We start from the raw sequence: 15511 nt of genomic DNA on the forward strand, positions 1-15511 counted from the left end.
ACCATATCCCAGAAGGTGGTGGATATGGGCTTATAGCTAATAATAACCTACCCAAGAAAATATAATCCTAGAGGGGCAAAAATAGACCATTAATGAAATAAAAGACTTCCAAGCATTCTGGATAAAAAGACCAGAACTCTGTAGAAACTTGGAGTAATTGAGGATAAATTCTTACAATTTAATATGGGGAGATGATATACATGTCCCCTCTGAAATCTATCACCAAGGGTCACTGAGGAAGTCTAATTAGAGAGAAAGTCTTGGAATAGTTCTGTTGTCTTTTAATGATCTTTCGAGAAAAACTGTTAAGAGAGGGGAAGAGGGAAAGGAAGGTTAGAGGAAACTATCTCACATAATCAGGATGCAAAAAAGACATCTATACAAACAAGGAGGAGGTAAGAAAGAACTGCTGACACTTGAACCTCACTCTCATCTGAACTGGTTAAATGAGGGAAGAATACACATATATGCATAATTATGATTGGGCAGAGAAATACATTTTACTCAACAAGGAAATAAAAAGGAAAGGGGAGAGGGGAAAAGGAAGAAGGGGGAATTAAAAGGATCATAGGCTAAGAATGGAATTAGTGTCCTAAAAGGCAAAGCAAACTCCAAGAATATACAACAAGACTTATAGCTCTTTTTGAGGTGGCAAACAATGGTGATCTGAAAGGATGAGAATAAACTGGAATATAGCTAAACAAGTTATAGTATATGAATGGGAAGCTATTGTACTGCAAGAAACGATGAAGGTGATGGTTTCAGGAAACCTGTGATGACTTGTATGAACTGATGGAAAATGAGGTGAGAAGAACCAGAACAATTTATGCAATGACAACAATCTGGTAAAGTCAAACAACTATGAAAGAATTGGGAATCCTGATAAGTGTAAGTAACAGCCACAATTTCAGAGGACTAATTATGAAACATTCTATCTACCCTTTGACAGAGAGGTGAAAGACTCATTGTGCAAAATAGAACATATATATTTTTGCACACGGCCAATGTGAAAATTTGCTTTGATTAACATGCTTATGCCAGTTTTGTTTTTCTTCCACTTTCATCTGGGAGAAGGGGGGTGGAAGGGGAGAGAATGAATTGGACAGGGGAGAGATATGGTCAGATCTGTGCTTTAAGAAGATGAATCTGACAGTGGAGGTAGAGTGGAAAGACTTGAGGTAAGGAGACTAATCAGCAAGCTACTGCAATATAGTCCAGCCATGAGGAGATGAGGGTCTGCATCAAGGTGGCAAGTGTCCGAGCAGAAAAGATGACATATACTACAGGTGTAGAGTGACAGAATCAAGATTCATCAACACACTGGATATGGGGAGGGGGGAAGGGGTTGAGAGTGGGGAATCGAGTATAACAATAGTTTGTGATCTTGGGTGACTATCTTCCCTTAAGTTAAGAATTGCAATTCTATTCTTCTTACTGTTGGACTAACAACATCCTATCTTATGCCCTCAGAAAGAGAAAATATGAAGGATCATGAAGATGACATACATAAAACACATGATATGTATCTTTGAATGGGGTATTATATTAGCACTGGATTCAAAACAAAACTTGCTCAGTCTTATAAAAATCAAGATTTCCTTAACTGCAGCTATGTAATTATGCCAGCACTCAAAGAATTCAAGACATTTTATTTAATAGATTTCCAGTTCTACCACTTACCACTTCTCTCACCCTACAAACCAAGAAGCTTCTCTGGATCTCAGGTTCCCTAGGTATGAAATAAGAAACTGGTAATCACGAAGTTCCTTCCAGCTCTAAAACTTCTTGATGGGACTATTACCTCAAATAAACAAAGAAGGGCTTACCTTTTCCACAATTTTTGCATTATTGCCGCTCCTTGGATACCTTAGAATCCGATAATGTAAGAGCTAGAAGGTATCTCAGAGGTTATATGTTATTATCCTTTCATCTTTCCCATAAGAAACTGAATGAATCTGGAACACAGATTCAACATCGGATACTGGTTGAATGACTGGACCAAAGAGCAGTCATTAATGAGTCAATGTCAACTTGGAAGCAAATCTCTATTAGAATGCCACAGACATTATCCAAGACCCTGTGATGTCCAATATTTTATCAATAACTTGCACTGAATACATGTCAAATCTTCAGATGACATAAAGCTAGGAGGCACAGCTAACATGCTGAATAAGATTTGTGATACAAACATATCTCAACAAGCTAGAATAGCTGCATTAAATAAGATAAAATTTAAAGATAAATGTGAAGTTTTACACCTGCTTTTAAACAATGAATTCCACAACTATAGGAGACAAGGCTAAGCTACAATTCCTTTGAAAAAGATCTGAGGGTTTCTGTGTACTCCACAGTCAGCGTGATGTGACAGTCAGGTAATTCACACTATTGTAGGTTTCATGAAGAGGGCCAAGGCAAGGGAAAGAATAGCTCTCATTACATATGCTATGGTCAGAGTATACCTTGACTAGTAACTGAGGAGCATCCAGAAAAGGATGACAAAAATGGTGAGAAAAATAGAGAAGATTTCTCAGTTCAAGGAACTGAAGATATTTAGTCTAGAGGAAAGATAACTAAAGGGAATCATAATAGTAGTCTTGCACATTTCAGGGAAAAGAACACTGACTGGAAGCAGAGGACCTAAGTTCAGATGCCGTGATGCTTATCTGTGTATCCTCAGGCAAGTCATTTAACTTCCAAGGTTCTCAGCTTCTTCATTCAAAAAATAAGGTTGAACTAGATGTCTTCTGAGGTCTCTTCTAGATATAGACTTATGATCTCATTGGTAAGGCTATCGCATGGAAGAAGGATAACACTTGGTCTACTGGGCCCCACAGGGTTGTTATCTGCCCCATTGAGAGGATGTGGCAGAAGCAGATTTAACCTTCACATAAGAAAAAACTCCCTAACAAAGTGGAAATATGCTACCTTGGGAGGGAGTGGGTCCTACCTCACTGGAGGTCTTCAAGTAGAAACTGAATGACCCCTTGTTTGGAATGTTGAAAAAGAGGTTCCTCAGGTTCAGGTTCAGATTGGACTAGGAAGCTTCTTAAGTCTCTTTTCCTCTAAGAATCCACAACAAATTTCTATTCTAAAATCAACAATTCAATGCTCTTTCGCCTACATCCAAATTTTTCAGAGTTGCCAATGCTTAACTAATGTGTGAAATAATTGCCAAGACACCAATTGCAGGAAGAATAGAACCTTCAGTACCACATGAAGGAAGGATAAATTTGGGAGCAAGTGAGTGGGAAATCCAAAAGTACTATCTTGATTATTTTATAGTTTAGAAGAATGACCATAATACATGATCTCATAGCCTAGACTAGTGTCCTACTAGTTTTCAAGAAAGATTCTAAGCTAATAAGGTGTTCATTTTCAATCAAGTCTTGAAAAATCTCTCAGAGGAAAGTGGGTTTTTAACCCATTTGCTAAAAATATAAAAATGCAACACCCTCCAATAATTGACAACAGGAAGATGGACATTTACTGGCTAAATTTTGATCAAAATAAATGGTGGATGAAATTGAAAAATTAGTATCATGATGTAGGTAGACACAGCCAACTTATTTCATTTGTTATCTTTCAAGTGTCTACTTTAGCTGTGATAACCATTAAAATCAAGTGTTAAAAAAAAAACCTAGGTTAAAACATCACAAAAAGTTAAAACAAGTTTATCAAAAATACTGCTACATATTCAATTACATTGCTTTCACTAAAAATATCTTTATTAATAATAGGATTCTGAAGACAGCAAAGACTTTTCTATCCTTAATAAACTGTTATTTTAAAAATATTTCATCTTTATACAGTACTACCTGTATATAACTTTTAATTATACATGTTGTAAATACATACATATTTGCATGCTAAAAATCTTTTTACTCATTGTTCAAGCCTATAATCAAAAAAAATCTGAAGACTGCCAAAAAGTAGCTTATGTGAAAGGAAAAACAGCAATTGAGATAATCAGAAGTTTAGATGAGACAAAATCCAAGAAGAGAATCAGTAGAAAAACCCATGATCTCAGTCTAAATACAGAAGCATAAAGCTGAGCAACAAGTAAGACGAACTGCATACCCTAATACAAGCAACCAAGTTGGCACTTCACATTGGTAAGCTAAAACACCCATGACTGGATTGAACCTCTGGGTAGGTACAGCTTATTCAAAAGAAACAATATAGGTAAAAGGGCATTAGAGAGAATGGGGAATTGCACTATATACTGAGAAGTTTTAAAACTGTTAGGAGATCCAGAACCCAGAGGTAGGTCACATGGCAGAAAGTCTTTAGATGATGATGAATAGAAAAAAGAAAAAAATAACTTTTGTCATTGAAGTATATACAGATATATAGTTTACCTAGATTTAATCTAAGCATTTTACAAATAAACTCATGCTATTTTTGTGGAAAAGAGAGGTGGACAAAACAATAATACAATCAGATGGATTCAGAATTGGCAACTGAGTTCAGTTCTAGACACATTTTAGGAAAAACACAGACAAGCTAGGGAGCATCCAGAAAAGGATGACAAGAATGGTGAGAAAAATAGAGAAGATGTCTCAGCTAAAGGAACTGAAGGTATTTAGTCTAGAGGAAAGAGAACTAAAGGGAATCATAATAGTAGTCTTGCACATTTCACAGAAAAGAACATTGACTCTGGGAACAGAGGACCTGAGTTCAGATGCCATGATGTTTTCAATGTTTTGATGACAACTTGGAAGGAGGTAACCAATGGAATGTCACAGAGATTTGTTCAAGTCTCTTAATATTTACCATTTTTACAAATCACTTAGCTGGTATGCTTATCAAATATTCAGATCAATCGATAAGTATGTGCCTATTACTATTCACCAGGCATTGAGGATACAAAGAATGAAATGATCCTTACTCCCAATAAGCTCACATTCTAATGGAGGAGCAAAGGATATATGAAAAAATAAATAGCATAAATACAAAGTAATATACAAAGCAGTTAAATGCAATTAAGTCTAAAAGGGAGGGAACTAACAGTTGGGGGCAATCAGGAAAAATTTCATACAAAAAATGATGCCTGAGTTATATCTCAAAGAAAGAGAGACTCTGTGAGGCAGAAAAGTAGAGAGAATGCATTCCAGACATGAGGGATGGGCATCCAAAGTCATGGAAATGGGAGACAGAATGTCACATGTGAGGAACAGAGGGAAGGCCAGTTTGACTGAATCACAGAGTGCAGGAGGAAGAGTAATGACCAATGAAGTTGGAAAGATATGTTGGAGGTAGGTTGTATAGGGCTTTAAAAGCTACACAAAAGAATTCATATTTTATCCTAGAGGTAATAAGCCAATTATGTCAACTGAGTGGTAGCATTACATGGTAAGATCTGCCCTTTAGAAAGAGTATTTTGGTACAAAAATATTTATAGCAGCTCTCTTGTGGTGGCCAAGAACTGGAAATTGAAAGAATGCCCATCAATTGGGGAATGGCTGAACAAGCTGTGGTATATAAATGTTATGGAATACTATTGTACTATAAGAAATGATGAACAGGCAGACTTCAGAAAAACCTGGAAAGACTCATATGAAGTGATGCTGAGTGAAGTGAGCAGAACCAGAAAAACATTGTACACAGTAACAGCCACAGTGTGCGATGACTGATTTTTTTGAGGTCAGGGCAATTGGGGTTAAGTGACTTACCCAAGGTAACACAGCTAGTAAATATGTCAAGTGTCTGAGGCCGAATTTGAACTCAGGTCCTCCTGATTCCAGGGCCGGTGCTCTACTCACTGTGCCACCCAGCTGCCCCGTGATGACCGATTTTGATAGACTTAGCCCTTCTCAGCAATGCAAGGTCCTAAAACAATTCCAAAGGACTCATGATGGAAAATGCCATGCACATCCAGAAAAAGAACTCTGGAGTCTGAATGCAGACCAAAACAGACGATTTTTTGGTTTTTTTCTTTCTCATGGTTTCTCCCATTGTTATAATTCTTCTATACAATATGACTAATGTGAAAATACGTCTAATAGAAATGTATATGTAGAGCCTATATCAGATTGCAGGCCGTCTTGGGGAGGGAGAGTGGAGGAAGGGGGAGAAAATTTAAAACTTACAGAAGTGAATATCAAAAACTAAAAATAAGCTAATAAAAAAATTATTTTGGCAAAAGTGTGAAAGATAGAATCATATGGCGAGAGACTTGGGACAGGGAGACCAATTAAGAGGCTGTTCCAATAATCTAAGACGGGGCTGTCCAACCTTAGGTTTTTATTGAAACAATAGACAATATATTTAGATTTGCTATTTTAGTGAGAGCTCTGCAGTAGCTCAGTTTCATTTACTACAACATTGATGTAAATTTCTGTGCTTGTAGGCAGGCTGCATAAATCACACTGGGGTGGGGGGTAGGGGCCCCACATTTTGGACAGCCCTTATCTAAGAGATGCTAAGATCTAAGAGAAGGTCTAAAGTCATGGCTATGGGAGTGGAAAAAATAGGTCAAAATGCAGAAATGACAAGATTTGACAACTTATTTGCGTTTTGAAGAAGAGTGAGGAGTCCAGGACAATGCCAAGATTACAAACCTAGGATATTGTAAGGATAGTAGTGCCTTTGACAAAAATAGAGCTATTTAGAGATGGGGGAAAGCCTAAGGGGAAAGAAAATGAGTTCAATTTTAGGCATGTTATGTTTAATATATCTCTGGGACATTCTGCTTGAAATGTTTAATAAATATTTGGTAATCTGGGAGTGAAGCTCAGGAGAGAGAAAAAGGCTATTTGTGTTGATTTTAAAGTCATCTGCATAGAAAAAACTCATGAGAGCTGATGAAGTTACCAAGAAAGCAAATGTAGAAGAGAATAGGGCCTAGGAATAGAACCTTGGGTTAAGACCAACAGATAAGGGGAATAATATGCAAGATGAGCCAGCAAAGGATACTGAGCAGATAGGAAATGAACCATGAGAGAGCTGTTATGAAAAACCACAAAGGAGAAAGTGTCCAAGAGGAGAGAGTATACATTCAAGTGTCAAATGTAGCAGGTAAGTTAAGATTTGGGCTAAGCAAAGAAAGTACTTTTAGTTGAGTAATGAAATCAGATGCCAGATTCCAAAGGACTGAGGGAGCAGATAAAAGGAAAAAGTAGAGACAGTATAGACATCTTTTTCAAGCAGTGTGGCTCAGAAAGGGAGGAGGGATATAGGGCAATAGCTTGGGGAGATGATAGAGTCTAATGAAGTTTTACTAAAGATGGAGGTGACAAGCTTTTTGAGGCAATAGAAAAGTAACCTATTGTTAGGGAAAGGTTGAAGATTGAGGAGGACAGGGAATGATTGCAGATGCAATCAAATGAAAAGATGGCAGGGGATGGAATCAAATACACATCTCCTAGGTCAGAGACCAGTGGAAAGGGTTAGAGGGAGGTGATATCCAGAGGTTTTTGAAAAAAAGAGAATGGGAGAAAATAGTAGTCAAGTCAAATAGACTCAATTTTTTTTTTTGGTAATGTAAGAGGTAAGCTAGGAAGAACAGCTAACACAATAGGTAGAAAAATCAGAATCCAAATGTCTCTCAACAGGCTAGAAAGTTAAGCTTAAAAATAAGATGAAGCTTAATAGGAGCAAATAAAAGTCTTGAGCTTCGGTTCAAAAAACTGGCCTCACAAGTACAAGATTGGAGACAAAAGTTTAAGACAGCAATTTCTCTGGAAAAAGATCTGGGAATTTAAGTGGATGGCAAATTCAACATAACTGTGCTCTTGGGCCTCATAGCTTCCAAAAGGGAAATGAAAACTCTTATACTTTGCCCTGGTCAGATCATATCTGTAATACCATGTTTGGTTCTGGGCCCCACAATTGAAGGCTATTGATAAGCTAAAAAGCATCCAGAGCAGAGCAACCAGGATAGCAAAAAGTATGAAGTTCATTTTACAGGAAAATTATTAGAAATAACTAGGGATGTTGAAATATAATCTGAAGAAAAGACATGGGGGATGAGATGGCTGTCTTCAAATATTTAAAGGGCTGATATATGGAAAAAGACTTTAAACTTGTTATGTCTAGAAACCGACTGAAATTGCAAAAAAAATTAGATATGATATACAGAAAAAAAAGTGATAAAAATTAGAGTTGTCCCTAAGAAGAAAGATGGATAGTTCTACCTCACTGAAGTTTTAAAGTAGAGGCTAGACTTGCCAAGGATATTGTAGATGGGATTCTCTATAGCTAGACTAGCTGGCCATTAATAAACAAACTGTAAAATTCTATAATTAAGCAATTAAATATTCTTTGGCAACTGTGTGGAATACTGGAGATGGAAAAAGGCTAGAAGGGAAACCACTTTAGGAGGCTACTGCAATAGTCCAAATGAGAAGTGATGAGTGGAAAAGGTAAAGGATGGTAGATATGATGTGATGGTAGAATCAACAATACCTGACAACACGTTGCTATGAAGGATTAAAAATAGGATTAAAGAAATCTCGGATTACTGGCTAGGTGACCAGAAGGATGGTTATACCTACATAGAAATCATTAGAGAAGATAACTCTATACCTGCCCTAACTGTTGAGAACACAGAAATATGCGAATACTCATACTGATATTTGACAATCACAAGAGAAAGTGTTTCCTAATGTCTAATCTAAGTTAATTATGGCTATTTCTTTATGAAGGTGGCTTTTTCTTCTTCATTCACAGTTCAACTGACCCATATGATCAGCTGAATTTTGAGTGATTTGAATATAATTTAAACTTTTAGAGTTAGAAAGTAAAGCTGTGGCATTTATTTATACTGTTGTAAATATGGAACAAGAGTGTGGGCAGAGAATAATCTCAGGGAAATTTAGCTCAAAATATCTGCCTTTCTCCTACTATACTGCCTTCTTTCCTTCTCTAATTGGTGATGCAGTGGTATACTAGAATCCAAAGTTAACATTGAGGAAATAACCTTTATAATTCGACGGATCTGATCTAGGACTTGATCAGCCAAAGCTGGTGACATGAAAGCACTAAGTTTTCCACATCTTTAGAAGCATCCATATTTTCAATGAACCCAAGTCCTTATTGGAATAATTTGTTAGAAGACTCAGAGGATTGATTGTTGTCTGGAAAGTGAAGACTACAATGACAACCAACATTAACAATTACTGAGGCTCGACAAGCAGGGAAGCATTTGATGGTATCCCAAGTATGTGATGAGGTAGACTAAACTGCTTTCATTTTTTCAATAAGTGGTTCACTCTTCTAGTACCTTCACAGCTGACCAAGGTGAAGATATATTGAGCATGAAATTTATCTCTTAATTTACTCTGAGCTCTTATATGATTTTTAAAAATTGTGTTCTTATGTTGCTATATCCTATTCAGCACCGTATTACTGTATATTATTGCATATTTGCACACGTCTCAACACCACTTCCTTCCCCCAGCAATTGACCGTTGGCTCCATAAGAACAGGGATCATTCAATTCAACTCAAAGATTTAATAATGTTTACTGTGTGCAAGGCACTAGAGAAACAAAGCCAAAAATTAGTCCCTGCCCTCTAGGAGCTTACATTCTAGTGGGAATGTGAGGATAGGTTACAGCATGTACCCACATTAAGTAAATACAAAGTAATCTGAGAGAGATCATTAAACAACTGAGAGTATCAGAATAAGACTTCACAGAGGAGGTGGCAGCTGACCCAAATTCAGAGAAAGCATGATTAGGATAACATGAACTAACTGAAAACAATTTGAATAAAAAGATGGCTTCTGAGAGGCAGAGATGAGGAAGCAATACATTCTGGACATGAAGAATAGCTCGTACAAATGCACAGAAGTAGGAGATGGAATATAGAGTTCAGGGAAGCACTAATACTCCAATGTGGCTGAAACAGAGTACATGGGGGGAAAGTAACCTAAAGAATGGAAAACTAGGTTGGAGACAAACTTACGGGTCTTAAAAAACAAGCTGAAGAGTTTGTATCTTGTCCTTTATTTCTCAGGTGTATGTGTGAATTTTGATCTTCTATTAGTGATACACTGACTTATTCAGCATTAGTAAAATTATAATTTATTACAGGTTTTTACTTAACCTAACAAATTACTATCTTTGACAATACAAAGGCAGATATGAGAAGAGCCAAAATACCTGGTCCTAGTCCTGCCTCCTGCTACTAAAACCAGTTATATGAAATTGTATAAATAAATAATTTACTCTGATCCTCAATATGCACATCCGTAAAATGGGGACTCCTGTCATAACCTGAAGATCAAATGAGGTATAGAAGCAATTTTTAAAGTATAAAATGTTACATTTGTTATTATGACTAAAGAAAGGATTTTATAGTTAAACATGCTAACTGTTCCTCAGTGTTTATAGACATTAACCTGTTTGGGCTTTTAGCCACAGACAGTATATTCTATCATTCAAATAATATTGTTATCCATCATGCTGGGGGAATGAGTTGCTCTAGTTAATAACATATTCCATTTAATGACTGCTTACTGTATACTACACTGGACCATTATTTCTCAAAGAATTAAGACTTCAGCATATTGCATAGGAAAACTGTTGAAAATTAGTTAATCCATGATAATTCAGTTGGGATTTAAAGATCTTGCAGTGCCTCAGAATAATTATGATAACAAAGATTCATTTTATTCATCAAGTGTGGGAAGCACTGGTTTAACAGAGCTTTTTTAGAATGCGTAACAAAGGGGTAACTATATATAATGTCCAAATTGCTTTCATTTATCAAGACTGTCAGAAACCTGAAAAAAAAACCCATCACATTTGCAGCCTTATTTGAAATTCCAGTTATCTCCTGCCACTGAAGTCAAGACCAAATAGTAATGAAGGCAAGTTACCTATATATTTGTCTTCTGAATACTGATATATGATTTACATGAATGATCCTATCACAAAACCTCGTAAGACCATAGCCTTAAAAGCTAAAAGGGGCCTTAACAGTCATCTAGTATGACTCCTCTTTTTTTTATGGATTATGTAACCAAGGCCCCAAAAGGTTGCTCAAGGTAATACAGTAAGGTGGCAGAGCTCAGAAATTTAGGCTTTGATCGCCTATCTCCCAATACTGCATTCTTTCCAGTGTTCCATACTGATACATTTGCACCCTGGAATTTGAAGGCTATGCACTTATTGGCTGCTGCCAGTTAGGCCTACGGGGGCCATGGTGGCCTTGGGGCTGCTTTGGGCTCCTACCCTCTTGGAGTAAGCAGCCCTGGCCCCCATGGTCCTGCTGCCTCTAAGCCTGCCCTCCCCGGTCTGGGGACAGTGCAACTGGCAGCCCACCCAGCAGCTAGGCCCTCCACAACTGAACGCTTTTCATCCAGTCCAGTTTGTTTGTATATAGTTGTTTGCAATTTGTGTCCTCCATTAGACTGAGCTTTTTGAGGGCAGGGACTGTCATCTGATTTTATTTTTATCCTCCATTCTTAGCACAGTGCTTTGCATATATAGTAGGAGCTTAATAAATGCTTATCAACTGTGTGAGTGCATCTGGACCATTGAGGGTATCTTAGTGCAGCAGCTGACTGAATCCACTCAATGACCCTGTTCTAGGGAACCAGATTCTTAGCCAGATCAAGGCAGCAAACATTTATGAAGCACCTGTAGTTTGCCAGGGCATATGTTAAGCTCTTGGGAATAACTGTTCAGTTGTTTCAGTCATGTCCAACTCTCTGACCTCGTTTGGAGTTTCCTTGGCAGGAACACTTAAGTGGTTTGTCATTTTCTCCCCCAATTCATTTTACAGGTGAGGAAACTGAGGCAACTAGGGTGAAATCACTTGCCCAGGGTCACCCAGCCAGTAAGTGTCTGAGGCTGGATTTGAACTCAGGTCTTCAGGACTCCAGGCCTGGCGCTCTATCCACTGTGCCACCTAGTTGCCCTTGGGAATACACAGAAAGGCAAAAGCCCCAGTCAGTTTCTGTCCTCAAAGAGCTCTGAGTCTCTAGTGGTAGACACAGTGTGCAAATAAGTAGAGTCCAGCCAACCAGCATTTATTAAGCATTTGCTGTGTGCTAAGTGCTGGGGATACAAAGAAAGGCAAATGATTCAAGTCCCGGCTCTCATGGAGCTCACAGTTGGGTGGAGGAGACCAAGAGAACTCAGCTTTTTCTTCCTTTCTTTAGACTCCTTGACTTGGAGCTAAAAAGAGAAGGCAACATGGCTTCCAAGTCAGAGAGTATGAACCCCAGTGCCCACATCATGACCTTCTACCCCACCATGAAGGAGTTTGGGACTTTCAGCCACTACATTGCTTACATTGAATTCCAAGGAGTGTATTGGGCAGGGCTGGCCAAGGTGGTTCCTTCTAAAGGAATGGTCAACTTATGATGACATCAGTGACTTAGTCATTCCAGCCCCCATCCAGCAGGTGGGGCCTAGGCAGTCCAGCCTCTTTACCCAGTACAACATACAGAAGAAGGTGATGACTGTTCAGTTTTGCAAGATACCCAACAGTGACAAGTACTATACCCCACAATACAATGAATTTGAAAAACTTGAGTGAAAATACTGGAAAAACCTAATGTTCAACCCCCCCATCTATGGTGCTAATGTGAATGAGCCACTGTATGAAAAGCATGTAGATGAGTGGAACACTGGCCACTTGAACACCATCTTGGATGTAGTGGAGAATAAGAGCAGCATCACCACTGAGGGCATCAACACTCCCTACCTCTACTTTGGCAGGTGGAAGACCTCCTTCGCCAGACATATGGAAGACATGGACCTGTATAGAATCAACTACCTATACTTTGGCAAGCCCAAGTCCTGGTACTCCTCTCCCCCAGAGCACGGCAAATGTCTGGAATGGCTGGCCAAAGGTTTCTTCCCAGGAAGTGCTCAAAACAGTGAGGCATTTCTCCACCATAAAACAACCTTGATTTCCTCTTCAATCCTAAAGCATGGCATCCCTTTCAATAAGGTAACTCAGAAGACTGGAGAGTTTATGATCACCTTTCCTTAAGGCTACCATGCTGGCTTCAACGATGGATTCAACTGTGCCAAGTCTACCAACTTTGCCACCCTTCATTGTATCGAGTACAGCAAGCAATCTGTTCTGTGCTCTTGCTAGAAGGATACGGTGATGATATCCACGGATGTGTTTGTGCGCAAGTTCCAGTCTGAGAGGTACCAGCTATGGAAGGCCAGCAAAGATGCCCCTGTCACTGACCACGCTCTGCCCAACCCTGAGGCAACTGAGTTCCACAAGAGGGCAACACTGCCCTGAGGAAGCCTTAGACAGCAATGGAAACCCAGTCAGTGAGGATTCCAGGAGAAGCCCCACCAAGCATCAGATTGGAGCCAAGAGTCACTGGGTGTGTCTTGAGGTGCCTCAGAAGGTTAATGAGAGCGAGGCTTTTCCCCAGAGAGAACCCTATGACACAGATGGGGAGTAGGCAACCATTGGTCCTGGGAAACCTGGCCCAGACTTGGTGTCATCACTGTGAGCTGAGAACAGCATCCTCCTTTTGCCAGATTATCCAGACTGCTGAATTCAAGAACGTTAAATTGGAAGATGAGGAAGAAAAAGAGGAAGCAGCAGCGTTGGACCTTTCTTTGTCTAGCACTACAAACCAGGCCTCCAAAAAGAGCCAAGCTCACAGTTCTGAGATCTGGTCTCACCAAGCCCGCTGAGCACTGACTGCCCATAGCTGTGCCCAGAATGATGATTCGGAACAAGAACTCTGAGAATGCAGAAGAGGAGAGAAGTTGAAGAGCCATTGGTAGCCTTTGAGCAAGCTTCCTCGGCATCACCCATTCATGGCCCAAGAGTGCAGCAGTGATGATGGGGCTGGTGAGCACCTGACCCCAGAAAAGGAGGCAGAAGAGATGGAGCCTTGGGCCAAGCCCAAGTCAGCTCTGGCAGAACGGACCCCTGAACTCCAAGGCAGAAAGGGCGTACAATGGGAGCATGGCTCAGCAGCCCCCACACTGCAGTCTGTATGAATTTCCAAACCTACCAACAGGCCAAGGGAGGTGGCAACAACCAGAGTTGGACAGATGGACCAAACAGAGATCCAAGATGATGAAGAACTAAGCCTCTGATTCCTGAAATGTGCTTCAATGCGATGGGGTATAGCACAGACCTCAGCCTTTCTAAGCCCTACCTGGAGGAAGATGGGACCAGCATCCTGATCACCTGCAAGAAATGCTGTGTCTAGGGGCTAGGTGGCCCAGTGAGTAGAGCACCAGCTGAGAGTCAGAAGGACCTGAGTTCAAATCCTACCTGAGACACTTGACACACTTACTAGCTGTGTGACCTTGGGCAAGTCACTTAACCCCAATTGCCCTGCCTTTCCCCCTCCAAAAAATAAAAAAATAAAATTAAAAAAGAAATGCTGTGTCTGTGTCCATGCTAGCTGTTATGGAGTCTCCCCTGAGCAGGCCTCAGATGACTAGATGTGCTCTTGGTGTGCGGCCAATGCTCTGGAGGAGGGTTGCTGCTTGTGCTCACTGCGAGGAAGGGACCTGCAAAGAGCTAATCATGATCAGTGGGTCCACATAATATGTGCCACCGCAGTCCTAGAAGCCAAGTTTGTCAGGATCACTGAGCACAGCCCAGTGGATCTGAGCGAAATCCCTCCTCCGCTTCAAGGTGAAATGCATCTTCTATAAGAAGTGAAGGAAGAGGGTTGCTGGCTGCTGTGTCCAGTACTCTGTAGTTGTTGTCCAACCTCCTTCTATGTGAGCTGTGCCCAGGCCACTGGGGTGAAAATGCAGCCAGATGACTGGCCCTTTGGGTCTTCATCACCCGCTTTCAGCACAAGGTTTCTTCTCAGGCAGAGCACGCCAAGGGTGCCTTCCAGGACCTCTCTGCAGGCCAAACAGTCATCAGCAAGCACAAGAATGGCTGCTTCTACCAGTGTGAGGTGGTCCAGCTCACCACGGAGACCTTCTATGAAGTCAACTTTGATGACGGCTCCTTCAGCCACAATCTCTACTCTGAGGACATTGTGAGTTGTGACCATCTCTAGTTGAGTCCTCCTGCTGGAGAGGAAGTGGTCCAAGTGCAATGAACAGATGGACAAGTCTATGGAGCGACATTTGTAGCTTCCTATCCCATCCAGATGAAGGCTCCAAGCTTATGGTAAAGAGAGATGACATTTAAGAGCTCCCCAAGAGAGTCAAGTCCTGGCTGTTGGTGGCCTTAGACATGTGCTTCACAGAGATCTTCACAGAAAAGAACATCAGACAGGAAAACAAACAGCAGCAAGTGATCAACTCTCGATACCAAGACGACTAGATTGAACCTGCATTGTATCAGGTCTAAGGGAGGGAGTGTCACATGGACCCAGCTGGTGAAGCAGGAGCACTCCAGGGTCCTGAGCCCCCAAATATCCATGAAACTCAAGAGTAAGATTTTGAAAACTGAAATTGTAAAAGCCAAATGAACTAGATCTTCCTCCTGTGCCCCATTCCCTTCCCTGGTCCTTCTGCCACACACTTGCCATGGAGAAGAGAGGCTGAGCCCTGAGCCTGGGGCCCTGGAGAGTGGTGGTGGGCCTGTGGCTAGCAGGAGCCCCC

General features: G+C 40.3%; 2 pseudogenes; both read left to right on the forward strand.

Moving 5' to 3' along the window:
• Positions 1-12145: 12145 nt before the first annotated feature.
• LOC118835708 lies at positions 12146-13621 on the forward strand (annotated as a pseudogene).
• Positions 13622-14386: 765 nt separating this feature from the next.
• Positions 14387-15095, forward strand: LOC118835714 (annotated as a pseudogene).
• The last annotated feature ends 416 nt before the right edge of the window (positions 15096-15511 follow it).

Source organism: Trichosurus vulpecula, chromosome 1, assembly GCF_011100635.1.
Source record: "Trichosurus vulpecula isolate mTriVul1 chromosome 1, mTriVul1.pri, whole genome shotgun sequence".
In the NCBI taxonomy this organism is placed as follows: Eukaryota; Metazoa; Chordata; class Mammalia; order Diprotodontia; family Phalangeridae; genus Trichosurus; species Trichosurus vulpecula.